Source organism: Arachis hypogaea, chromosome 17, assembly GCF_003086295.3.
Source record: "Arachis hypogaea cultivar Tifrunner chromosome 17, arahy.Tifrunner.gnm2.J5K5, whole genome shotgun sequence".
Lineage (NCBI taxonomy): Eukaryota > Viridiplantae > Streptophyta > Magnoliopsida > Fabales > Fabaceae > Arachis > Arachis hypogaea.
The window spans coordinates 133459737-133487532 of NC_092052.1; the positions used below are offsets into that span (position 1 = coordinate 133459737).

Consider the following 27796-nt stretch of genomic DNA (forward strand, 5'->3'; position numbering starts at 1 on the left):
GTCAAATGTGAATTCATCAATATGTTTCTTTCATGATCAAGAAGAAGCTAATGGAATTAAGAGATAAGAAAAAGAATAATTACGTGAAGATTAAATCTTAATAAACCATTTCCTATAATTACAGGAGTTACAATATCACTCAATCATAAAAGGATGTAAACCCTTTGGTAATTAGTTAGTGTCCATAAACACTTTAGAGTTAGTTGAAGTTTTTCAACTTCCTCAAGTTTTTATTTTTTTTTTTAATAATGGTCCTTCACACCCTTGTAATTTTATTGAAATTTTTTTCACACCACACAAAAAGAGAAAATCCAAAGAATTCTAACTATATTCTTTTCGTATAATTATTTTTTTATGTTATTTTTTGAGTAATTACCCAAATCAGTCTTCGAGGATTTGAAAATCGAACATTTTGGTCCCTGAAAAAAATTAATATACAAATTAGTCCCCATTGTTTTTCTCTAGTGGTCAAAACAATCCCTAGACCCATTTCTCCATTTTATGCCACCAGAAAAAGCTGAAGTGACACAGTTACTCTCCAGCGTGTCCAGCAACAAGTACAAGTGTCATAGAAGGACAAATTAGTCCCTAGCCACCTCATCAAGACGGCGCCGTTTAGGGCTTGGCACCAAACATTGAGTTTTAGTGGGAGACACAAGATCACGCTTCTTCTCCTCTACTTCAACCCCTTTCTATTTGAATAGAAACCAAACCCTACACATTCTTCAAACTTTTACAGAGAAGGTGGCTATCACTGCATCGCACTTAATCTCCCAAAGCACTATTGTCACTATCGTTGAAGAATTCGATCACCAACGTTAGCATTGGGTGACTCTATTGACGTGTCGTTCCCGAAACAGCAGCAATAATTGGTGCGCAGGACCGAGTGAAGTGGATGTAACGACAGTTGAACACGTTCATTGAGAAAGGTGAGTTTGTATTCTCTTATGTTGATTAGATTTATGGAATTTTAAATTAGTTAAGTACAATGCTGAATGTCACCATTACAGAGTATGTTGGGGTTTGAGTTTCTATTCTGTGATAATTATAGAGTATAATGGTTTGTTGTTATGTTGTGACTGTATAGTGTTTGGTTAGGGTTCAGTTACAAAAATTCTTAAAATAGAGTAGTTTAGGGTTTGATGATTCTGTTTGTTGATTTCAAGTATGTTGTACTTGCAGTTAGATGGAGAATTATGTAGTTCCTATTTTTTATCACGGTGGACATTTTGTAAGGGATAACTAGGGAGTTCTTCTATATATTGATGGAAAAGTTGACAAATTTTCTAAGATGGATATTGACCTCATGTGCTTCTTTGACCTGAAAACTCTGTTCAAAGGTTTGGGCTATTTGGATTATAAGGCTAGGTACTAGTTTGATCCTAAGGCTCCTAACTTGGAGAGGGGGCTGCACCCTATAAAAGGAGATTTGGAGATTAATCATTGGCGTGAGAATAAACAGATGAACCAGGAGACTGACGAGTTTTATCTATATTTCGATCACCCGATAATGGTTACTCCACTAGAGGACATCAATTTGGATTTTGATGCTAATGCAGATGTTGAAGAGGAGTCTAGTGATGAAGGGTATGAAACGATAGAGGATGAACCATATAGACCACCCAGTAGGATTTGAGGATGAAGATAGTGACTCAGATTGTTTGATTGTGAAGAGAAATACTAGAAAAGTTGGCAAAAAAATAGAAGATGGTATAGGAAAGAAGATTTCACAGAGGAATATAGGTGCAATAAGGAAGGCTTCAATAGAGAATAAGACAAACACTAATGGAGCTACTAGTTTTGGATCAAAGTATGCAGGTCCAGACAATTCTAGGGCTGCTGATGCTGCTAGGCCTAACACTAGGACTCCAAATAATGCTGGACAAAAAGTTCATGGGTCAACCTCATCTGGCCCAACTGCAAATGGGCCAAAAACTGTTAGAACAAGGGTTGGATTGCCAAATTCTGGGGCTGCCAGGGCTGCTGATCCTACCAACAGTAGTGGTGAAGATGAGATTGTGAAAAATATTGAAGAAGAAGATCCAATTTTTGAGTATGAATCAGAGACATTATTGACTCTGGAAAGCTCTGAAGATGAGAGAGATAGGTATGAATTCTCTCAATTTAATGAAAGTGTTGGATTTGGGGAGGTAAACTTTGAGTTGGAAATAGAGTTTGCCACAATTGAAAGTTTTAAGAATGCTCTTAAGGATCATGTAATTTTTTAGGGGAGAAAAATTAGGTACAGAAAGAATGATCAAAGGAGGGTTAGATGCGATTGTGAACATGGGGTGGAAAGGATTAAAAAGCCAAGAAATCCAAAGGGGAGCCATACATCTTCTACTGCGGCTACAAATGAGCAAGTTAATGCTTCTGATGAGAATGAAGGAGATGTGAATGACGGTGATGCCAATGTGAATGAAGCTGATGTGACTGAAGAGACTGTGACAACTGAGGCTGCCAAGTTGAATCCTTGTCCATGGCCAATTTACTGTGCATGGAATAATCAGCTTAAGAGTTACCAAATCAAGACTTATACTCCTCATCACACTTGTGTCAGAGAATTTGGAAGCAACATAGCAGATCAGAAGTGGGTGGCCAAGAAGCTGGAAAAGAGACTTCAAACTCAGCCTCACATGACCCTGAGTGAGGTTTATAAGCACATCAAGATCGACTACAACGTTATGATTAATAGGAAGATGGTATATAAGGCCCTCAAAGAAGCAAGGGAGTGTGTGATTGGCAACGAGAGAGCACAGTACAACAAATTGAGGGACTATCTGACAGAGATACATAGAAGTAACCCATGAAGCTCCACCATTCTCGAAGAAGTAACAGAAACAGCTAGCAAAACGCAACAAAATCCAAGGTAGCAATACAAACAAAGGTAGCAAAATTTAGATAATGTTTATGACTTTTTAAATTTCAAAATTTAATTTACATGCTAAATTTTAGAAATTTTAGAAGGAATAGAGGTCAATCAACTATAACTCAAATGACTCTCTTCATATTCACCTAGACGTCGTTTCCTCTCTTTAAACAAAAAAAAAAAAAAGTAGAGGCGAATATTCCACAAATAGAGTTAGGATACAAAATTTTACTTCTGATATATAATAACAAAGTAACTTCTATATAAAATAGAGTAAGACGAAATGAGACCATTAAAAAATCAAATAGTACGAAAATTTGGCCCTACTCATCCCATTGTCATTCCTCTGCCTCATGGAATTGAAAAGAGTTATAATCGGAGCTACAAGGCTTGAAAACGTGCCATAAATCGATTCGTGGCAATTAAAGTCTACAAGATTTGAGAGACGAAAGATGTTTAGGTGTAGACGAATAATCTATCGTGGCATATATAGAGGATCACTCACTCTACACCGTGCCGGGTAAGCTTAGCTTCTTCCATTTCACTTTACATTATTTTATATCATATTATAGCATATATGATTCTATGTTCTATAAATGGTATATGATGATATTATTAAAAAAGAAGGTTATGTGCTTCCTCTTCAACTGCATAGTCCATAAGCAACGCATACACAAAACACAACTGAGTGGTATTGAACCAATCATCATCAGCTCAAAACAACAATTAAAATATTTTTTTCTTTTTTTCTATTTATTTTTGTCTCATGCCTTTTTCTGTTTATTCTAGAATAAGGTGACTCATTTGTTTATTCTGTTAAGATAAGATTTCTTTTTTAGATTTGTTTGTTTTGATTTGATGAGTTGTATATTCCTTTTTTTCTTGTATATATTGAATCATCATAATCATTGAAAGAATATATACAATTCTTTCTCATACAACCTTGACTTCTCTGATCTTAAATAATTCTTGTTAAGTGGTAAAACTTCTTAAAAAAGAAAACGTTCTCATAATCAATTATGTCAAAATTGGTCACTATCTTCACCTTGTCTCTTCTTCTTAGCTTTGGCTTAATCTACGCCTCTCGTCCGCACATTGAATTTGATGCCGTGACGATGGTCTCTTCATCATCCCTGCATGAGGTACATATAGTATATCTTACTCAATAATAATTAATTCTTATTAATTAAACTCTTCAAGTGTTCGATTAGTTTTCTTATTTGGTATATATATAGTCATGCGATGATGAGACATTACTATATTTTTGTTCATATGTATTACTTTGTTTGAGGAATTAATATACTTTGGATGTGTGTGGAATGAAATTGAAGGATGTTAAGACATACAAAGAAGGAGATCAGTTAGATGATGAGAATTGTGAAGGAGACGAATGTTTAATGAGAAGGACTCTAGCAGCTCATCTCGATTATATCTACACTCAGAATAAGCCCAAGAATTAAATCAATGCATACACCACCCAAATATATGATCCATATCTATATAACAATACAATAATAATTTGTATATATAAATGATTCCTCATATATAATTATCATTATTATTATATGCATATATATGTAATATATACATGTATCAAAATCATGAACGTCTTAGTTAATAAATAATAATCCTTAACCTGTCTTTGCCCTTCTGTTTTTTGATGGATACTTAGATTTAGATTGAAGATGGATATCTTGATTGGCAATAATTGGCATGCCAAAAATAAAAACGGTTTACATGTGGCACGTGCATGAATGATCCGACCGAATCCAAATCTTGCACCATAAATTTTATTTTCTTTCTGATTAACACGTTAATTCTCTTTGTTTTTCTGCACACTTTGCATTTCTAAAAGAACTCTACTATCTCAATGTTCATTGATGCCTGATTAATTGGCCCTACGTGAAGTTTAGAAGACAAGGCCTCAATAATTGATAGCACAACGTAAAGATTAAAAAATGCTTTAACTCATGTAGCTAGTTAGTGACATTTAATTTATAGGTTTAGTTAACGAGTACAGCATTTTTTAAGTAAAATATATAAAATTTAAGTTTTTAATATATTTGTTGTGATATATTTATTAAAACAAAAAATTTTTAAAACAATAATTAAACCCTTTGATTAATAAACAATAATTGATCAGACTAATTTTTTCTATTTACTTTTCGAGCCCTGCGCCCTAATCAAGAAGTCACTGATTTGAACAGCCACTGTCACTCTCAAGTGATAGAACTCCTCTGTTTTACTTAAACAAAAGGACTGTTTCAAAATTGAAAATTGATATAACTCAACTTAGAGAGATAATGCACCAAATGGCATGGTTTGTTTTAGTCAAATAAAGTCATGGTATGAACCAATTATTAAGCAGTGTTTATGACTAGAGACGTAGAAATTTAAGTTGTAAATCATATTATTATATGTTATGTTATTATTTTTCATCCAAAACCCTATCTTTGCTTTCCACTTCATCAGTCTCTCTTTCTCTAACACCCAAACCTGTTGTTAAAAAAGTAAAAGAGAGTGTCAAACACGACTGCGTTACAGGAAGAATCTAAGACGGCGTTTGATTTCGTGATCATATCCATTAACACAAAAATATGATAGTATATTTTTGGCGTTTGTTTACTAACACAAAATGATAAAGGATACAGTTACCCAATATGTATTTTATGTCTTTCTAAAATGTTTGAAACATAAATTTATAACTTAAAATATACTTTTTGTACAATTTTATTCTTTAATATTTTAATAAGGATTATGTTAGGTAACCAATAACTTTCTTGAACAACTTGAACAACCATCAATTAAATAAAAACACACTACATCTCCAAATTACCCCCTTAAATTTTAATATTAGAATAACTATCCGTACACCTAGTGAAATGAACATCTGCTATATCTATTGTTCACATTATTTAGTATTTTCATTGTCTACTTATACAACCATACCCCTTCATCTTCCACCTACTCTCTTCTCTCTCACAAGTCACAACGAGCCTTCTCTACTCTCTACCGTCGTTGCCTTCGGACTTCGATGGTGCCGCCTTCCAACCTCTTCTCCAAGGAGAACGTTCCTTCTCCTTCACCCTCTCTCATGTGCCTATGTTGTTCTCGTTCCTCAAGAAAGGGAAACAACCATTGGTCGGCGCTGAAAAATGACCACAAATCTATGGTTCTGCTTCTCTTCCCCTCTTTGAGTGTGTCTTCGTTGTTCCCTCATTCCCTCAATCCATAGTCTCGCTTGCGTCTCATTGCTTGTTGTCTCAACCTGTTGTTTCTGTGTTTGAATTTTTTATTTTTATTTTTTATTAAAAAAATTGAATCTGTGTACCTTTTTTCATTTGAAATGAATCTAAAAATGTTTTGTTGATTTATATCTATTAAATTTAATTTGGATTTGTGCGAAAATAGAAATGAATGTTTCTAAATCACTCACTAGGCCACATGGCTATGATGCAAATCTATATGGAGATTTTTTTTCGATTGTTGAGTTACAAACTCGACTTAAAAATGGGAGAAAAGATACAAAATAAATCCTACATCTCAGTCATATTCTCTTTGGCATTGTTATCAAGAATAATGATCAAGAATAGGACAACACTACTAATATAAAAATGTCTGAAATACAAAAAAAAAAATCACACCTAATACAAAGACTAATACCAAATCAAAAAGAAAGTTCTCTAACTAAATACTAGAGCTATAATAACTCTTGCTATGATGTATCCACCTTTTATTGCAATATTCCGTTTTCAGCACTGTATAAAAGACCACATCCCTATTATCAATGCCACAGTTGCTCACGAAAATTATTTTGGAGATCACATAGCTTGTCATTAGCACTACAAGACTTTCCTATTCTCATTCTGATTATTGACCATTTTTTTCTAATTGTTGATGAATTTGAACTCCTTGTGTGAAGCATATTGAACCTTAATATTATTGAAACTTTGCAGAAAATTTTTCAGTTTATTTCTTTCAAAATTCAGCTTCCAATAGTTATCACCTTGTCCTTTGGCCCATCTCACCAAGATTGTTTCATTGGTTTTGAAGACCACCCGCTTTAGAATTGCACTACACTCCTCCAGCAAGAATTGACCGGATGTTTCAATGCACTCCGCCAAGGCATTAACTCTAGAATCTGCATTCAAAAACTCACATAAAAGCACAACAATATTACTCTCAGCATTCACAAGATAGCCACCCACTGCTATATATTATTTTGAAGCAACATATTCAGCACAAATCCACATGGAGATTGCAACACTAAACCCATGATTTCTTCTTTCCTCTTTTGTGTCTTCCTTAATGTTAGAGAATAAGAATCAGTTAGAAAAGTTTTACTTGTACTCAAAGTGATTCTTCATTATTTTTGAAAAATAACAGCTACTTCTGTCACTTACATTTTTATATATGTTGATGATATGTTAGTAACGGATAATGATGATATTAAAATTACTTCTACAATTACACAGTTACATTCAATTTTTCTGTTAAAAGAGTTAGGAGATTTGAATTACTTTTTTGGTATCGAGGCTGTTCATCATTCTTCTTCTTTGATTTCTCTTAATCAATCTAAATATATTGGTGAGTTATTAAATAAGGCAAGTATGCAACACTCAAAAGGAGTCATTACCCTTATGATAAGTTTGATTAAGCTTCAATCCAACAGCAGCTCAGCTTTTGAAGATCCAACTTTATTTAGTTTTATCATTTGAGGGCTGCAATATGCAACCATTACTAGACCAGACATTACATATTCAGTCAATAAACTGAGTCAATACATGGCTTCACCATAGCAAGATCATTGGAATGCAGTAAAAAAGGTAATGAGGTACCTAGCAGGTAGTATCAGTATGAACCTCTATTTTCACAAAAGTTCTTATTTACGATTAATTACTTCTGTAGACTCAGATTGGGCATCCGACTTAGATGATAGGAAGTCTACTTCTGATTTTTGTGTATACTTTGGTGCCAATCTTATATCTTGGAAGTGTAGCAAACAACCTACAGTTAGCAAAAGCTCTACAGAAGCAGAATTTAAAGTCATGACCGCTGTATTTGCAGAGCTTACTTGGATTCAAATACTCTTAGCTGAAATGAGACAACCTTGCAAAATTCCTCCTATTGTGTATTGTGACAACATGTCAGCAGTTTTCTTTGCCAACAATCGGATATTACATCATCGAACTAAACATTTTGAAATTGATCTATATTTTGTTAGAGATAAAGTCACCAAAGGGCTGGTCACAGTCTGATAAACCACTATATTATGGTTTATCTTGTGCCCAATTGAGTGATTTTTATCAATTCTTTACTCACTTATTCATATAAATTGCATGGTTTTACAAATCCTTCCTAATTCTGTGATATAGTTGAAAACAAGTTTCCTAGGCCTTTAAACTGTCAATTTTAATTATCCTTTATTACCACTCGATGCCGTGATATGTGTGTTAAGTATTTTTAGGCTTTATAGGGCAGGAATGGCTTAGAGGATGGAAAGGAAGCTTGAATAAATAGAAGGAGCACAAGAAATAAAGGAGATAACCAGCGAGGAGCGACGTGCACGCATGGCTCACGCGTGCGCGTGAATTGGAGTTCGCACGGCGACACGTGCGCGTGCCTGACGCGTACGCGTGACATGCGAGGATGACCAGCGATGCGTACGCGTGACATGCGCTACCTACAGAAATCGCAGAAAACGCTGGGGCGATTTTGGGCTGAGTTTGGACCCAGTTTTCGGCCCAGAAACACAGACTAGAACCAGGGGACAAGCAGAGACTCAAGAGACATTCACATTCAGATAGTTTTTAGTTTTAGTTTTGAATCTTAGAGAAAAATTACTCTTCCTCTAGGTTTTCTACACATTCATAGATTTCTAATTTTATGCTTTTGTTTTGGATATTGAGAAGAGTCACTACCTCCGTTGAAGTTGTTATTATTCTAGTTTTTTTTCTTATTCCTTTACTCTTTTGATTACTTATTAACCCTGTTCAGATAAGTATGTTATGAATTTGGGATTTATTAATGCAAAGTACTATTTTTTACTTTTAATTAATTTTCAGTTATTATTTAATCTATCATGTCTTCTTCTTATTCTCTTTATATGCTTGTGAACGTTGTATTCATGTCAATGGAGTAGACTCCCAACTTGACTTGGGGGTTGATTAAAAGGAAACCCTTGAGTTGGAATACTCAAGTGCTAATTTTGATTGGAAGTTGTTGATTGACTCTCTAGTCTCTGACTCTAATCCTTCCTTAGGAAAGGATTAGGACTTGGGATTCAGAGTTGGTTAGTTAGTTACCTGACTTCCCTTTATTCAGTAAAGGATAACTAAGTAGAACAACAACCTATTACTATTACACTTGGGAAAAATCCAACAAGGACAGAACTTCCAATTAATCTTCTCCCGGTCAAGGATTTTATTTTGATTATATAAATTCCCTCATTAATTTCCATTCCTTTAATTTACAATCATTTACTTTTTTGTTCTCCAACTCTTGAAATTTCTCGAAAAATTCATGACTAGTAAAATAGCACTCTTTTGTCAACTCGTTGGGAGACGACCTGGGATTTCTACTCCCAGTATTTTTATTCTAATTTTCTGACAACCCTTCTAAATTGATAAGTGGATTTTCGTCGATTAAGAACTGTACTTGCAATGTTAGTTCTATATTAATTTCTTAATCGGCTAATTTTCGCCACGTCAATTTTTGGCGCCGTTGCCGGGGAGTTGCAATTGCGTGCTAAATTATTAGTTGGTGTACATATTTTTAATTTTTGCATATTTTATTTTATTTTATTACCATGAGCTGTATGTTTCTTTCATTGAATGACGCATTCGCTGCCTAATCCGAGCTTAGCCGCGTTTGATCCTGAAATTGAAAGAACTATTTCACGTATTAGGCGAGCTCGGCTTCGGTTAGCCTCTGAGGGTAGTGAAGTGGTTCTCGCCAATTCACCAATCTCATCAGAGGGCAAATCTGAAGCGCCATCTGAGGAAGAAACAAGCTCCTTTTCTACTAATTCTGTTGATTCACGTGAAGGTAATATGACGGATCCCAGAAGGATTACTCTACAGGAAGCAGGAGCTCCAGACTTCACCCTGCAACCGTATCTAGCGCGTCACCCAAATTTGGCTGCAGATTTTGAACTGAAGACTTCGCTAATCAACCTAATACCTAAGTTTCATGGCTTACTAGTTCAGGAGCCTATCAAGCACCTTAGGGACTTTTAGACAGCCTGCTCAACCATTAGGCATCATGGTGCAGATAAAACTACTATTTTGCTATTTGCCTTCCCGTTTTCTCTTAAGGAAAAGGCAAGGGAGTGGTTCTACACTCAACCGGAAGCAGTTGTTACCGACTGGGATCTGCTCGGAAGGGAGTTCCTGGACAAATACTTTCCAGCTGAAGTTATAGACAGACTGAGGAAAGAGATCTCCTGCATTATCCAAGGAGAGTTAGAAACCCTTTATGAGTATTGGGAACGCTTCAGGAACCTCTTAGATTCATGCTCCCACCACAAGATTGATGAGATGGTGTTGATCAGCTACTTCACACAAGGCATGAAGCCTCATGATAAGAATACATTAGATGTTGCAAGTAATGACTCTCTGAAGAAGTACAAGACGGCAACAGAAGCGTGGCAGCTGATCGCCGATCTAGCTGAATCTACCTGGAATGCTAGGCATAGGACCAACCATCCCAAGGCTGTTGCGAAGGTTTCCTCTAGCAGTGAAACTGCTGCCCTCACACAGACTCTGGGAGAGATGACCAACATACTGAAGTAGCTCCAACTAAATCAACAACAATCTCAGCCTCCCTCACCACAACATAGTCAACAACTGGTTCCTCAGAGAGTGTGTGAGATATGTGCCGATTATAATCATTATACTGATGAGTGTCCGCAGCTCCAACAAGAAGACAACACCTTGGCAGCTACTCATAACTTCTATGACCGCCCGAATCAAGGATACTATCAACAAGGCGGCAATTATAACCAAGGTGGGAACTATAACCAAGGTTGGCAAGACAACTCCAACCATGGGTGGAGAGATAATTCCACCCAAGGCTGGAGGGACAACTATAACAGAGGAGGCAGAGATAACCAGGAAAATCAGAGGTGGAATAATAATAACAATCAGCAGCACCGGAATCAGCAGAACCTTCCCTATCAACAGCAGAACCAGAACCAGCCTTATAGAGCACCTCACCTAAGGCAGTCCTAATTGCCTCAGGACAACCAACAGCAGGCTCCTCAGATCACTTATCCCCCTTCCTCTTCTAATGATGAGATACTTCGTTCTCTTGCACAAGGACAACAAAACATTCAGACTACACTTAACTCTACCATAAATGGTCTGAATGCCACTTTACAAACTCTTGTCTCCAGGATGGATTCATTCTCCGCTCCCAATAATCAGCCTTCAAGCTCCAGTGGAATTCCTTCTCAACCTCTACCCAACCCCAAAGGTGGAATCAATGCCATCACTTTGAGGTCCGAAACCACACTACAATAGAGGAATCATGAGGAGCCAAGCTTGCAAGAAAACGCCCCAGTTGAGGACATGGTTGAAGTGGAGGATGTTGAAGAGGAAGATGAAGCACAAGACATGGTTGAAGAAGAAGCAACTCAACCAAGAAATGGAGAACCAAAGGAAGATGAAGTCATAAGAGATGCCATTCCTATCCCATTTCCACACCTTGCAAGAAAGCCCAGAAAGCAGATGGAACTCGATCCCAAAATGGTAAAAATCTTCAAAAAGGTTGAGGTAACCATTCCCCCTTTTGATGCAATTCAGCAAGTACCTAAATATGAAAAATTTCTAAAAGATTTGTGCATACATAAGGATAAGATTAATGAATTAGAAACTATTCCTTTAGGTAGTTCTATATCTGCTTTAATGGGGGATATACCTGAAAAATATAGTGATCCAAGTCCATGCATGGTTAACTGTACCATTAGGGGTGTAATATTTTCTGACAGCATGTGTGATTTAGGAGCGTGCGTGAGTATTATGCCATTGTCTGTATATGATACTTTGAGGCTCCCTCCCTTAAAAAGGTCGGCAGCTCGTTTTGTTTTAGCAGATAAAAGCATCATCACAGTGGTTGGAATTGCTGAGGACGTGCTGGTGAGCATTAAGGGGCTCACATTTTTCCATTGATTTCTATATTTTGGAGATGCCCCCTAATGACTCAGGAAGACCATTGTCCATCCTGCTTGTAAGGCCATTCCTGAAGACTTCAAAGTTCAAATTAGATGCCTTCTCAGGAACTTACTCCTTTGAGATAGATGGCAGAGCAGTGAGCTTCAACTTGGATGAAGCTATGAAGCACCCTCCGGAAGATCATTCCATCTTCCAGTGCGACATCATTGATGAAACTGTGGCTGCAGTCCAGCAGGAAGAAGTAGAAGAGATGCACATGGAGCACGGTCCAAGTGTGGGGAAACCCTCTGAACACAATGAGGACACTTTTCCATCATCACTAGCTCCAGATGATCCAGTACCTAGCCATGAGCAGAAAATGGAATTGAAGCCCCTTCCACCCCACCTCAAGTATATATGCTTACCTTGAGGACCATCAGAAGCTCACAGTCGTCATTGCAAGGGAACTCACTTTCCAACAGGAGGAGCAGCTGCTTAGTGTGCTGAGAAAACTCAAGAAAGCAATTGGGTGGAGCTTGACGGATATAGTAAGCATCAGCCCTCAAGTTTGTGAGCACCGAATATTTTTAGAAGAGGGAGCAAGGCCTGTTCGCCAACCCCAGAGGCGGCTGAACCCCACCATCTTGGAAGTTGTCAAGAAGGAAGTAACCAGACTGTTGGAAGCTGACATCATCTACCCAATCTCAGATAGCGAATGGGTCAACCCAGTGTAAGAGGTGCCCAAGAAGTCTGGAGTCACTACAGTGAAGAATGAGTAAGGAGAGCTCATAGCAACTAGAGAGCAAAATTCCCGGAGGGTTTGCATTGATTACAGGCGCCTCAACCAGTCCACTCGCAAGGATCATTACCCCTTGCCATTTATTGATCAGATGCTTGATCGCCTGTCAGGTAAATCACATTACTGCTTTTTAGATAGTTATACCGGCTATTTTCAAATTCATATAGCTCCTGAAGATCAGGAGAAGACTACTTTTACATGTCCCTTTGGAACGTATGCATACAAAAGGATGCCTTTTGGCTTGTGTAATGCACCGGCTACTTTTCAAAGGTGCATGATGAGTATCTTCTCAGATCTTATTGAGAACTGTATGGAAGTTTTTATGGATGGTTTTAGCGTATATGGTGATTCATTTAACATTTGCTTGGATAGTTTAGCTAGAATATTAGACAGGTGTGTTAGTTCAAAACTTGTATTAAATTTTGAAAAATGTCACTTTATGGTAAAACAAGGTATTGTACTAGGACATGTTGTTTCTAATAATGGTATTTCTGTAGATCCAGCAAAGGTAGATGTGATTTCTAGTTTACCTTACCCCTCCTCCGTGAGGGAAGTCCGTTCGTTCCTTGGTCATGCAGGTTTCTACCAGAGATTTATCAAGGACTTCAGTAAGGTAGCGTTGCCTTTATCCAGATTGCTGCAGAAGGATGTGGAGTTCTAGCTGAGTGCGGACTGCATGGAAGTGTTTGATAAGCTGAAGATCGCCTTGACTCAAGCTCCGATTGTGAGAGGACCATACTGGAGCCAGCTATTTGAGATTATGTGTGATGCCTCCAACCATGCAATAGGAGTGGCGCTGGCTCAGCGCAAAGGTAAGGATCCTTTTATAATTGCATATGCTTCTAAGACATTAGACGCTGCTCAATCTAATTACACTACCACTGAAAAAGAGCTTCTGGCTATCGTTTTTGCTCTGGATAAATTCCGAGCTTATTTACTTGGTACTAAGGTGGTAGTGTACTCAAACCATGCAGCTCTAAAATATTTATTAGCTAAAAAAGAGTCCAAACCAAGGTTAATACGTTGGATATTGTTGCTGCAAGAATTTGATTTAGAAATTAAGGATAGGAGTGGTTCCCAGAATTTAGTGGCAGACCACTTGAGTCGCCTTGAGCACATTAAGGATGACTCCACTCCTATCAATGATGCTTTTCCATTAGATAGCTTGCACGCAATATCTAAAGTAGTCCCTTGGTATGCACCTATAGCTAATTATCTAGTTAGTCATACCTTCCCTCCCAACTTTACTAAGCATCAAAAGGACAAGCTGAAAACCGAGTCCAAATATTATATATGGAATGATCCATATTTATGGAGGTATGGTGCTGACCAGATAATTAGAAGGTGTGTGCCTCAATCAGAATTCCAGTCCATTTTAGAGGCCTGCCACTCCTCTGGGAGTGGTGGACATTTTGGCCATCAAAGAACAGCTATGAAAATTTTAGACTGTGGATTCTGGTGGCCCACTCTTTTTAAAGATGCTACTGCCTTCTGTAAATCTTGTTCCCCATGCCAGAGGTTTGGTAATATATCCAAGAGGGATGAGATGTCCCAACAAATTATGTTGTTCTGTGAGATTTTTTATGTTTGGGGCATTGACTTCATGGGTCCATTCCCAAACTCTAATGGTTTCTCATATGTATTGTTAGCTGTTGATTATGTTTCTAAATGGGTGGAAGCAATTCCTACTCGTACTGATGATGCTAACACTTTTGTCTCCTTTGTTAGAAACCATATTATTTGTCGCTTTGGATCACCACGAGCAATCGTGAGTGATCAAGGCACTGACTTTTGTAACAGGAGATTAGCAGGTCTACTGAAGAAGCATGAGATTGTTCACAAAGTAGCAACAGCCTACCATCCTCAGACCAATGGGCAAGCCGAGGTATCTAACAGAGAGATCAAGCGCATTTTGGAGAAGATAGTCAAGCCTCATAGGAAGGACTAGAGTACCAGGCTACAAGATGCGCTTTGGGCATATCGGACAGCATACAAGACACCAATCGGGATGAGCCCTTTTTGCCTGGTTTATGGAAAAGCTTGTCACCTCCCAGTAGAGGTAGAGCACAAAGCATTCTGGGCGGTAAGAAAAATCAACATGGGATTTGAGAAGGCTGGAGCTGAAAGGAAGCTGCAACTACAAGAATTAGAGAACCTTTGCCTAAAAGCATATGACAACTCCAGGCTATACAAAGAGAAGATGAAGGCTGTGCATGACAAGCACATCAAGAGAAGACATTTCAGACCTGGGGAGCTAGTTCTCCTTTACAACTCAAGACTGAGGCTCATGCAGGCAAGTTACGTTCGAGATGGGAAGGCCCCTATAGAGTAGAGAAGGCAGAGCCATACGGAGTCTTCCATCTGAGTCATCCTTCAAGTTCCAAATTCATCAAGGTCAATGGACATCGCTTAAAGCTGTATCATGGTGAGAAGATGAAGAACAACAAGGAGCTAGAGATTTTCCTCTTGGAGGATCCATCAATAGAAAAAGACTAAGCTTGTGGACTGTCCAACTTAAGCACGTAAAAGCAAAGTGCTAGGTGGGAGACAACCCACCATGGTATGATCGTCCATTTTCATTCCTAGTTTCATTTTATTTTGTTTTTCATAGTACTCTTCGTAATTCCTGCATAATCATCTGCATTCTGCATTTTGCATTCTACAAAAAAAAGGCACTCGACGTGCAAGCGTCGCTGACGCGTACGCGTCATATGTGTGTGTGTGACATAAAGGAATTGAACAGAAAGTTGGGCTGGAGTGGTGCTGGATGTAACACCCTACCACACTAAGCTTTACGCTTAAGCCGTAAAACAGAGGTGGTGTGGTATTACGACCTCTAAAATAGAATGAGTACATATAATAGCAGAAGAATTATAATATGCTAGGAGCCTTGAAGAAAAGAGGAAACAAAAATCGCAAAATAAAAGCGCAACGCTCAAGGTATGAGTTAACTTACGTGCTAAGAAAATCATAATTATTAAACATAAGATAACAGAAGTAGGAATAGAGTGCCAAAGAAACAAAATAACAAGCTCCTAACTCAGCCTGCGAAGTCAAGACTGGCTGGAGAATATTTACATATATATACATACATATCCAAAACCCAAAAGTACATATACACAATCATGCCTCTCCATAAACCTCTAAGAGGATCAAAAAGAACAAGTTATACGGAGAGAAAGCCAAGTACATATATATTTATATACATCATAGCATAACAAAATAACCCAATAACCACTCCGCTTTAAGAGTCTAGACGCCTAACGAGATGCCTCTCGACCTGCATCTGAAAAATAACAACATAGTATGGAATGAGAACCGGGGGTTCTCAGTATGGTAAAGATGCCACACACATAATATATAAGGTCCTGGGAATGCCAGAGGCAATCCTAGAACGCCGACACTCAGATTATAGAGCTTAAAGTATTAAACAGAAGCCATAAAAGGTGGTTTCCTAAAAATATTTAATCCTAACTTAACTTAACCTTAAATCTAAGTTCTATACTGACATTCCTCCATACCTCCAACTCCATCATGCATTTTCACAGACAAATAGACAGATAAAGGCAAACACAAGAAGGTTACAACTACTGCAGGTAACAAATACACATTTAGCATGGCAAATACAGATAGGCACACCCAATTAGAGCACAAGCAAGTAATTCAAGTAATATGCATATGATGCATGCCTGTCCTATGGCTGATGAGGCTCATCTGTCGGTTATCCAGCCAACCCGACAAGTCTGAATTGTCCTTAGACTGTCCCCCGACGTGCATCCCCAAGAGTCTATGCATAGATTTTTCTCATATAGTCAATATTGCTCAATGGGGGTAACATTCCCGGGAATTTATATAGTGCCCGGTCACACTTATGTCGTAGGGTCAACAGAGTATCAAGTTTTCAACCTGGTACACGTGGTGGCAAGCCACGGCACTTAATCCAGGGAATCTCGTATCTCAGATTATTCAAATTCATTAGCCATATAAATAATTCAATTATAATTCATCAACATCCACATCATTCTCAATTGCATCTCATTCATCATCATACATTAAACATATTAAATCCTTATCCTTCATTATCACACCTCCCATTCCGTCCATCAATAGTTCCAATTCAAAACATAATTCATTCTTTTCTAAGAATCAAACTTCAAACTTAAAACATACTCATTTTCTTAATAACTCAAAATCAAACCATATAACCTTTAAATCTAAATCTCTTTTAAATAATCATCTAATTAAAATCTCTAATTTTTATAAAATTTCGGCAGCATCTCCTCTAAAACTCGGACTTTGCCACCCTTTTCGGGTCCAAACCTGCATTCTTTTCAATTCAACATACCCTTCCTCATCATCATAACAATCACCACAATAAATCTACCTCAGATCAACAATTAAACTCATGCAATATTCAAATCCAACAACCAAAATTCAACTAAGGATCATAGTTCACTAATCCTAGGCTTTTAACACAAAATACCTCATTATCACAACAACCTCCACAATAATTATACCTCAAATCAATAATTCACCAAATCATTAGTTAATCAACAAGCACCAAACTAACCATGTTCATCAACAATAACATTCAACCATAATTCTCTCCAAATTAACATAACAACATTCACCATCCAAAATTAAAAACTAATTATCCAATAAACTTCAACCAAATATATTCATCGACAAATTACTAAACATTAAACATACACTTGCATTCCAACTTATCCAATGGTCATCTAGCATAAGTTTTCACAGAACATTATATATTAAATGCAAGAAACCTAAACCATACCTTGGCCGATTTCCACGTAACGACCAAAGCTATTTATTCAAAACCAAGGCAGCCCCTCAAAACTTAACTAATCCGCTTCCTCCAAGTTCCAGTATTCACAATTCCAAGCTCCAATTATTTATTCACAACCTAATACACATTCATAACACATATATATCCAATTTAATACTCAAAGCTCAAATTCAATGAAAATAAAATAGAATTATCGTATCCTCACCTTACCCAAGCTTCACATAAGCAAGAGTGAACGTTTCTCTCAAGCTAATTGGATCCTAAAACATCAGAAATCAAAGAAATTCAACATTCCCACTTAAAATTCGAAAATTAGGGGAAAAGAGGGCTGAGAGTGATTAAACAAGTTACCAGTGAAATTGTTCTGATATAAATGTAGAGCTCGACGCGGTGGACGCGTGGTCGCAAACGGTGCGGCGATTGGAGCTCGGACGGAGAAGTTACGGGGATTGGAAGTTTACGTGAGGGTTACAGGAATGTTTCATTCTTCTTTTCCCCTGGGAAGCTTTCAGCTTCATTTACGTTGAAATGAGGGGGACGAAGGCTTGGGTTTGCTTAAAAGGGCTGGTCCGGTTGGACCGACAGACCGGTTCGGGTCCGGTTCAACCGGTTCGGTCCGTTCGGTCCAATTTTTGGACCATTTTCTTCGAAATTGGTGTCAAAATTCTCGTTTCGATGAGCTCTATCCTAATTTAATATAATATTTACGTTTCTAATCCTCCTTATTAAAAACTAATTTATTGACTAATTATCTACTAATTTAACCGGGGTTTACACTAGACACGTGCCTTGCGCACAAGCAAGTCCACGCGTACGCGTCCCTCATGCATACGCATCGTTTGCGATTTCAGCCCATCACGCGTACGCGTCCTTGACGCGCACGCGTGACCACGTAAAATCGACGTAAAAGGTGTTTGGTCAAAAAGTTATGATGGTATGGGGCTGGAACGGTGCTAGGAGCACAAGCCTCATCACGCGTACGCATCCCCGACGCGTACGCGTTGTTTTCCCATATTGACCATCCACGCGTGCGTGTCCCTGACGCGTACGCGTCATATGCATTTTTGGCTCTCGTGCGTATCAAAACAGAGAGTTGTGCGTGCGCGAGGCTGCCTTCGCGCCATTCGCACAACCGCGATCACGCGTACGCATCCCCGACACTTATGCGTCGCCTGAAAATAGCGCGATCCACGCGTACGCGTGATGCACGCATACGTGTCGCATGCGACGCACAATCTATCCACTTAGCGCCTGATTTCAAATCTCCTCTCTCCCAATCCTAATTCTTTTCAATCCTAATTATTTCTTCCTTCTTTCTTTCTTCTTCCTTATTCTTTCTTACTTTCTACTACTTTCTTCTTTCCTTCTTCATCAAGGTTCTTTTCTTCCTCCCATCTACTCTTTCACTATTGCATTTATTTATGTTTCTTTCTTCTCTATCTTTCTTTTAGCTTACTTATTTATGGTTTCTTTTTCTTTTCTTTTTCATGCATTCTTATGTTGGTATTGGAGTTCTATTTGGGTATTACCTTATTATCCTGAAGCTTGTGGTTATTATATGGAGTGATTTGACAAATGATTTTTTTAATTTGGCTCTAATATACAATTGAATTATATTATTTTCATTCCTACTTTAACTTGCTCACCAAGTGTTTGTGAAAAAGCCTATGGCATCTTGAACTCTATTTTGTTTTACCCTTTTACTTGCATGCCCCTTTTTCACATCACTTGCACTCCACATGTATTTGGAATTATCATTCACAATTGTCATCATTACACATGCTCTTTAATTTGGCACATTTTCTACTTGATGCTTGAGTTATGCCTCTCATGCCCCTTTTTGCATGCTTTTAACCTCTTGCATCTAATTATTATGAATTGCCTTTTTTATCTTAATTGATGTCTTACCTACATGTTGTAGCTACCATATATTTGAGCTAACATCTTTCCTTTGGCATTCATTATCACTTGGAATTTTCTCCCTTCCGGTTCTTTAGTTATCTATATTTAATATTCTCTCTTTTTCTTTCTTCTTTAGTGGGTACCAAGAAAGGAAAAGAGAAAGTCACTGACAAGACACCAGCAAGGAGAGGAACTAAGAGAACACTGGCAAAGGCACTTCCATCTACCAGTGTCAAGCCACCAACAAAGCGGGTGAAGAGGATTTTTAAGGTTGATGAATCAAAAAAAGCTTTTCCCGCTCGAGACTCCACACGGTTTGTTAACCGTTATTGCGAACAGATGTTCCCCATCCTAGCCGAGAGGAACTACAACAATGAGCATCTGCTCATTGTCCCAGCACATTTTGTTGATTTTGTGGAGCCCCGAATAGAGAAGAGACAGTGGCGATTTATGAGGAGGCAGCCGCGAGAAACCAACTTATCATGGGTAGTTGAATTCTACTCCAACTTCCACTCGCCTACTCTGCAAACTATCTGCGTTCGTCAGCAGCAAGTCCTTGTCTCCGAGAGTGCCATACAGAGAGCACTGGACCTTCCTCCTAGTCCAGAGGGATGGGATGCTTATCAAGCAGCCTCTTTTAAGCGCCAGATGTATTAGTTCGATTGGGATAGTGTTCTTGGAGTTATCGCCCAACCCGGCAGCAAGTGGATCTACGGGCAGCATCGTTCAAAATCCAAGAGCATCTCAGCCCAGTCACTCACTCTAGAGGCTCGCGTGTGGGCACAAATTATGTCTCACTATATCTTTCTGAGCACTCACGAGTCGACCTTCACAGCAAACATGGCTGTCCTCAACTGGTGCATCCTGACAGAGCAACCCCTCAACCTGCCCCGACACATCCGGCAAGCAATGAGACATGTACAGATTGCGGGTAATCTGTCTTTCCCCACCTTGGTTTCAGATTTAGTCTCTGCCACAGGAGTGTCCTCTCGGGCAGGCGACATGAAGGTCATGATCCCTAGGGCCGACCAGTATGTCCCGAATGAGAAGTACATCAGGCCACCAGTTGCCTCTGCGAGCCGGCCTACAGGCCCATCTTTGGATACTCCTCCTACTTCTACTCCACCATCATCCACACCACAAGCACCATCCACCCATCAGATGTTCCTTCAGATCCTTGAGAGGTTCAACTGGCAAGACCAGCGGATGGAGCAAATGGAGCGTCGTAACAAGCACCGATACAACTATTTGAAGGACCTCATAGTTGGTACACACCCACCTCCAGAACCAAAGGACACCCCGGTCTCCCCTTCATCCAGTAGTATAGAAAGCCAAGGTGAACCAGACACTGGAGGCGACGCTTCCAGCCCTCCCTTACTCCTTACTGATGGTACGGAGGACGGTGCCAAGCCTTATGTGTGGGGAGGTCAGTCCTTGACTTCCGGAGGTAAGCTTTCTCTCTCTCTCTCTCTCTCTCTCTCTCTCTCTTAACACCAACATTTGAATTTTTCTTTTGTTAGATAGGATAGATTGCATGATAATAATTGTTTGCATGTATGTTTTGCTTGGTTGGAGTAATGAGTCTTTATTCAAGACCCTTCTTATAGTATTTCACTAATTCAAATTAAAATTTGTGTTAAACTTGTTTGAGGATTGTAAATTGGAACATGAATTATAGCTAAGGACACACAACCTATGAGAGTTGAGCTTGATTACATGGTTACACTATTTAACCATAATATTTTATTCTTGTGTATTTCTTCTCTATGATTGTAATCTACATTTTGTTCCATTCTATATGTCCATTGTTTAGTATATTTACATGCTTGCATATGATTGAGGCCATCATTTGATTTTAGCTCACTTATCCCAAATAGCCTACCCTTTCAATTACCTTTGTTTGTCACTTTGAGCCTTTTAATCCCCATTTGTTCTATATTTTACCACATCACTAGCCTTAAGCGGAAAAATAATTAATTACCTCAACTGAATATTTGGTTAGCTTAAGATAGAGATTGTGTGTCAATTAAGTGTGGAGAACTGTGGGAACTTGGGTTGATGAAAGTGTACAGTGTCTCATTGACAAAATATTGGAAATTTGGATACCTACTCATGTGAGACTAGAAAAATTAGAAACCCATGTGCATTGATATGTTATGTTTACTTTTATATTTTTAATAAAAAAAATCAAAAATATTCAAATAAATAAATAACTAAGGGGACAAAATTACCCCAATGTTAATTTTAATGAAAGATCAATGCATATGTGATAAAATTAAAGAAAAGTGGATGCATGAGTGTGTGATGCAAAAGTGAAAATTCTAGGTAGCTAGGCATGATTTTAGAGTTACATAGAGTGTGTGTGTGTTTAGGTGAGAGCTTAGGTTAGTCAAAGATTCATATTATAGCTCACTTGGCCATACATATATCCTCACCCTTACCTTAGCCCTATTACAACCTTAAAAAGACCTCATGATATTTGCATTGGTATACTAAATTTTTGTTGATTGGTTAAGATGAAGAACAAAGTATAGAAAGCACGACTAGAGAAGAGTAGAGTGAATTAACCCTAGACACTTGAGCGATTAGAGTGCATATACACTACCAGTGAGGGTTCAATGCTTGATTCTATGTTCCCTGCTTTCATGAGCTATCTTCTTACAAGTTTACTTGTCTTTTATTGTATGATTTGAATTAGTGGAATCTGGTTTATTTTTGTCTTGAAGAGCTTATTTACTTTTGACCAAGTAGACAAAATCATCTTAGCATATAGTTGCATCTCATGAGTCTTACTTTCCTCCATTCATTTTATATATCCTTGAGCTTAGCATGAGGACATGCTAATGTTTAAGTGTGGGGAGATTGATAAACCACTATTTTATGGTTTATCTTGTGCCCAATTGAGTGGTTTTTATCAATTCTTTACTCACTTATTCATATAAATTGCATGGTTTTACAAATCCTTCCTAATTCTGTGATATAGTTGAAAACATGTTTTCTAGGCCTTTAAACTGTCAATTTTAATTATCCTTTATTACCACTCGATGTCGTGATCTGTGTGTTAATTATTTTCAGGCTTTATAGGACAGGAATGGCTTAGAGGATGGAAAGGAAGCTAGCATAAATGGAAGGAGCACAAGAAATAAAGGAGATAACCAGCGATGAGCGACGCGCACGCATGGCTCACGCGTGACTGACGCGTACGCGTGACTGACGCGTACGCGTGACTGACGCGTACGCGTGACTGACGCGTACGCGTGACATGCACTACCTGCAGAAAATGCAGAAAATACTGGGGGCGATTTTGGGCCGAGTTTGGACCCAGTTTTCGGCCCAGAAACACAGACTAGAACCAGGGGACAAGCAGAGACTCAACAAACATTCACATTCGGATAGTTTTTAGTTTTAGTTTTGAATCTTAGAGAAAAATTACTCTTCCTCTAGGTTTTCTACACATTCATAGATTTCTAGTTTTATGCTTTTGCTTTGGATATTGAGAAGAGTCACTACCTCCGTTGAAGTTGTTATTATTCTAGTTTTGCTTTGGATATTGAGAAGAGTCACTACCTCCGTTGAAATTGTTATTATTCTAGTTTGTTTTCTTATTCCTTTACTCTTTTGATTACTTATTAACCCTGTTCAGATAAGTATATTATGAATTTGGGATTTATTAATGCAAAGTACTATTTTTTACTTTTAATTAATTTTCAGTTATTATTTAATCTATCATGTCTTCTTTTTATTCTCTTTATATGCTTGTGAACATTGTATTCATGTCAATGGAGTAGACTCCCAACTTGACTTGAGAGTTGATTAAAAGAATACCCTTGAGTTGGAATACTCAAGTGCTAATTTTGATTGGAAGTTGTTGACTGACTCTCTAGTCTCTGACTCTAATCCTTCCTTAGAAAAGGATTAGGACTTGGGATTCAGAGTTGGTTAGTTAGTTACTTGACTTCCCTTTATTCAATACAGGATAACTAAGTAGAACAACAACCTATTACTATTACACTTTGGGAAAATCCAACAAGGATAGAACTTCCAATTAATCTTCTCCCGGTCAAGGCTTTTATTTTGATTATATAAATTCCCTCGTTAATTTCCATTGCTTTAATTTACAATCATTTACTTTTCTGTTCTCCAACTCTTGAAATTTCTTGAAAAATTCATGACTAGTAAAATAGCACTCTTTTGTCAATTCGTTGGGAGATGACCTGGAATTTCTACTCCCAGTATTTTTATTCTAATTTTGTGAAAACCTTTTAAATTGATAAGCAGATTTTCGTCGGTTAAGAACTGTACTCGCAACGTTAGTTCTATATTAATTTCTTAATCGGCTAATTTCTGCCACGTCACAGTCACTCACATTCCAGGCACTGAACAAGTTGCAGATGCTTCACCAAACAAGTATTTTCTGCAGTGTTTGACAAGTTTTTGAACAAACTCAGGTTGGCAATAAAGCCACAATGAGTTTGAGAGGGATGTTAGGAGAATCAAAATCAATTAGAAAAGTTTTTCTTAATAGAAGTAAGTTACAAGTTTGTTAGATGAATATTCATTCAGTTAGGGTTGGTGTTAAACTCTGCAGCACCAATATATATACTTGTATTTTTGTTACCAAAAATAATAACACAGAATTGATACATTTTCTCATTCTCTATTCTCTACATTCTACTTCTTTCTTTCAACTTCTCTCTATCATCTTCAATTCTCCAACACTGGTATCGAGAGCTCAACTGATCTATGGGTGACCATAATTCATCAAGCTCTTCATGTTCTGCTAGTATCATACTAGAAGATTCTCCTAACACTTAATCCCTATGGTTGTCAATCACTCACCTTTTTACTATTTCTTATTTGGGATGAGATTGATTTTTTTTAATTGATTTTATAAAAATATTGAATTTAGTTTGGATTTGGGTTTCATTATTTCTGGGTTAGTTTGAAGATAGTGGTGGTTTTTGATAATTCTAAAAGAAGAGTGAGAAAAGTAGAAGTGATAGTAATGGTACTCAAATGATGAGAGTAAAATTGATATTTCAGTATAGCAATGAATGATGTGTATGTCTTGTCTAATTTACTAAATAAAATATAAAATTAGTGTCTTTTTGTGTCTATATATTCTTATATATTTATGTCTATGCCTCTCTTATTTTGAGACAAGCCAATTCCACAAAGAAAATGTGGCCATCGCCAGCAGTTTTATATTCAGGGCATGTGAGTTGATTAAAAGGATACTTGACACCGAAACAACTCTACCTTTATATGAGTTGATTGACGAAACAAAATAATATTGATAACATTTTTTTTTTTGAAAAAAAAAAGAGGATCCATGAATAACTTCTATGACACCTATTTCTTTACGAGTGAAAACTTAGGTACAGTTAACTTAATGTGAAACTGATAACTGAGAGTCGTTAAATGATTTGACAGATTTAACTAAATTTTCATCTAACGACTCTCAGCTATCAACTTCATATAAATTAACGACACTTGAGTTTTCACGTTCTTAACGTCAAAAGATCTTTTTGCTCTTACTAAACCAAACATTCCAAACTATATTTATTAATGTATTAAATATAGAAGATTTTTATTAAAAATTTAAATTTTCTAGTGTTTTTTAGAAAAAAGTTATCATTTTTACCCACAAAATTTTAGAATGCTAACAAGACTACTCATAAAAAAACGAAACTAATTTTATAGTTTATATTCATTAAAAATAAATTTCGTATGACAAAAGTATCTAAATGTTAAATTTTGGTTAACTTTATTAAAAAATTATCTAAATTTTCAAAATTACTTTCATCATCTCTCTCCATCACATCCTATTCCTAATCCATACCCACTCCAAACCCCAACTCCCACCAACCACTAGGTAATTTTCAACCATTGTCACCACCCTCTTACTATGTCACCACTCACCGCCATTGAATCTTGTTTTGCTTGCCCCACTCTCACCGTTACTCTCACTCTAAATCACCACAGCCAACTAAAAAAAAAATAGAAACAGGTTTAATAACAATAACAATCATTACAACATGTTTTGCCTAAAATAACCATTATTCAAAACGACGTTTAACAAAAGTTATCTTAGATAGATAAAGATAACATTTTTGTTTGGTTACCTTTAAATAGGGCAAAGATATAAAATCTTTTGTAACCCATAAAAATAGTTATCTTTGATATCTAAAAATATATTTACAAAATATTGCAATATAAAAAATTTAAGACAACCTTTTTAAATAAAAAATACAACATTTTACAAGAGTTGCTAAAAAATTTTAACAAATAACACTTATAAAATGTTACCTAAAATTATTCATAGCTAAAAATTTTAAAAGAAAATTTGTGATCATGTTCCCACTCATTTTATTTTTTTACCTCCAAATAACTTAAGAAAAAAAAAGACAAAAGAGTTTGAAATAGGTTTCTGGAACCAAAACCCATTGAAATCCCTAAGTCTATTCAAAATTTTAAAATTCCAAAACTCCAACCCCTTTGTCTAGTAAAGCGAGCAGCTCAAAGACGATGGTCTTCCACGACGCTGCGCTTCTCAACGACGCTGGTCCTCCACGGTGCTGAGCTTCTCGACGACGCTGTTCCACCTCCACCTCCACAGCAGTTGACAAGCTCCACCTCCACAGCAACTGACAAGGCCTGAGAAGTTGCCACCTTAGAGAAAAATAACACCAAGGATGGACCCAATGCAAGGAGCAAGTTCTGGGACAGCTGTTCGCTTGGTAGAGTTTATGAAATTCATTCCCACCCAGGCTTCAAACAACCAAGGAAAAAATAGTTTATAACTTAGGGTGTTATTTGAAATATGTTGTGTTTCTAATATTTTGTACAAAACCTTTTCAAACTATGTTATTTTGAGACTATGTTATGAGGTGCTGTGTCTTGGTTTGGAGAAACTTAATTATTATTGATGATACTCTAGACATCACTTTTGATATATTATAGCAGTTAATGCTGTTGCTGTTTGAATACTATAATTAACTATTATGACTTTTAGTTAATATGTTTAAAGTTTGTTTCAGTTTAATTAATTTGGTATATTACAACAGTTAATCTATTGCAATGATTAATATGTATAGCCAATGAGTTAACATATTTTGTAATATGCATATTTCATTTTCTATTTTAGAAACACAGCTTCCACAATAGACATGGTTCATCGTTTCATTGCAAATAAATATATTTCACTTTACATGTTATCTCATACTTTAATCAATACTTTCTCTTCCATAGACCATAACCTACAGATACAAACCCAAACAGAACAACAATAATAGACAGAACAATCTTTCACATTCTTAAAGTTCTAATTTCAGCTTCAATCCCAGATTGATCTTCTAATGCTCTTCGTTGATTTGAGTTTCATTTTTTTTCAATCATGCCATCATCTTTACTTACATCTTTCCATACAAATAAACTACACCATCTCTTCCCAATGGTTTGAAGCACAAAAAATAAAAAAAATCAAAAAAAAATTGAGAGGAAGAACAATAAAAAATTAAAGGAAGAACAATAAAAATTAAGAATGGACATTCAACCAACTCACATTATAATTAGGACATCCATAAAATAGTATTTCTGAGTTTGCGTTTGTACCAGACCAACAAAGAATGGGTTGCATCCCATAACCACACCAATGCGGAACCTTCCCTCCTCTGTCATGATGTGCGTTCCTCACCCAGCTGCCATGTGAACGAGATCTACTAGTGCTTTGGAAAGCTTCGTTGCTGCTCCTCAACATTCTCCTTAACTCACCAAAAACGGGTTCAATTTGGGGCACTTCTAGGTTTTAAAGTTCAAATCCGAAATTTCTAGAGGGCTAAATTGATGCCTATAAGAATTTTGCCACATCATATAATAGTTAAAAGTGCCAGGTGTCAATTAAACATGACACATCAGCGCTTCGGTGCCGGAGATTGACAAAATGATCAACTTGAGCCCCGCGTTAAAATTTCAGGGTGTAATTTGTGTCAATTAAAAATTTGATGACTAAATTGTATCGAGAGTCTAATTTCAGAGACCATTTTAAGTATTAACCGTACTTTTATCACATAAAACTCATTTTTTTATGGGTATAAGTTAATTTCGTTCTTTTATAGATAATTTTGTCAATTTTCTAAATTTTTGTAGATAAAAATGGTAAGATTTTTCAAATAGTGCATTTATTAAAAAAATTTAAAAAATATTTATTCTAATTGAATAAATAAATAATTTTTGAGTAAACAATTATTTTTCATCATGAATGTTCA

The 27796-nt window shown here is 37.0% G+C and overlaps 1 long non-coding RNA gene and 1 other non-coding gene across 2 annotated transcripts; one reads left to right on the forward strand and one right to left on the reverse strand.

The window, feature by feature from the left end:
• The first annotated feature begins 3161 nt into the window (after positions 1-3161).
• LOC112767393 (uncharacterized) lies at positions 3162-4342 on the forward strand. The gene is made up of 3 exons (XR_011875728.1): positions 3162-3389; positions 3933-4011; positions 4201-4342. It is a non-coding gene; the product is annotated as an uncharacterized protein (transcript).
• Positions 4343-15788: 11446 nt separating this feature from the next.
• Positions 15789-18157, reverse strand: LOC140180892 (uncharacterized). Its single transcript, XR_011874985.1, has 4 exons — positions 17979-18157; positions 17833-17887; positions 17616-17744; positions 15789-16106 (listed from the first exon to the last, which is right to left on the reverse strand). It is a non-coding gene; the product is annotated as an uncharacterized lncRNA (long non-coding RNA).
• Between the last annotated feature and the right edge of the window lie 9639 nt (positions 18158-27796).